Source organism: Gavialis gangeticus, unplaced genomic scaffold (genome assembly GCF_001723915.1).
Source record: "Gavialis gangeticus isolate Ggan-Ray unplaced genomic scaffold, GavGan_comp1, whole genome shotgun sequence".
In the NCBI taxonomy this organism is placed as follows: Eukaryota; Metazoa; Chordata; order Crocodylia; family Gavialidae; genus Gavialis; species Gavialis gangeticus.
In genome coordinates, this window is record NW_017729031.1 from 52,828,602 (window position 1) to 52,829,230 (window position 629).

The 629-nt window shown below is 50.2% G+C and overlaps 1 protein-coding gene across 1 annotated transcript in view; it reads left to right on the forward strand.

Annotated features, from left to right (window-relative positions):
• UBR3 (ubiquitin protein ligase E3 component n-recognin 3 (putative)) overlaps positions 1 to 629 on the forward strand; it is a 354,426-nt gene that overhangs the window by 98,767 nt on the left and 255,030 nt on the right. The gene's annotated exons all lie outside the window — the stretch shown is intronic.

Sequence of the window (629 nt, forward strand, 5' to 3'; positions counted from 1 at the left end):
GATGCATCTGTGGATGCATGACAAGGTGCGGTTGGCCTTCCTAACTGCGTCCCTACATTGGCGGCTCCATGTTCATCTTGGAATCAATAATGACTCCAAGATCCTTTTCTTCCTCTGTGCTGACAAGAAGGGAGTTCTCCAGACTGTAGGTATGCTGCTGGTTCTTCTTTCCTAGGTGCAGTACCTTGCACTTGTCAGTATTGAATCCCATCCTATTCTCATTTGCCCACCTCTCTAACCTGTCCAGGTCCAGCTGTATTCTGTCTGTCCCTTCTAGTGTGCCCACCTTTCCCCACATCTTAGTATTATCCGCAAATTTGAACAAGGTGCTTTTCACCCCCTTGTCCAAGTCGCTGATGAAGATGTTGAACAGTGCGGGCCGGAAGACCCCACTGCCCACATACCTCCAAGTTGAAAACGACCCGTCCACCACCACTCTCTGGGTGTGGCCCTCCAGCCAATTTGTGACCCATCTGACTGTGTAGCCATTGACGCCACAGTCGCTTAATTTTTTAATGAGAATGGGGTGAGAGACGGTGTCGAAGGCCTTCCTAAAGTCCAGAAAGACTATGTCCACTGTGACACCTGCGTCTAAGGATTTCGTGACCTGGCTGTAGAAGGCCACCAGG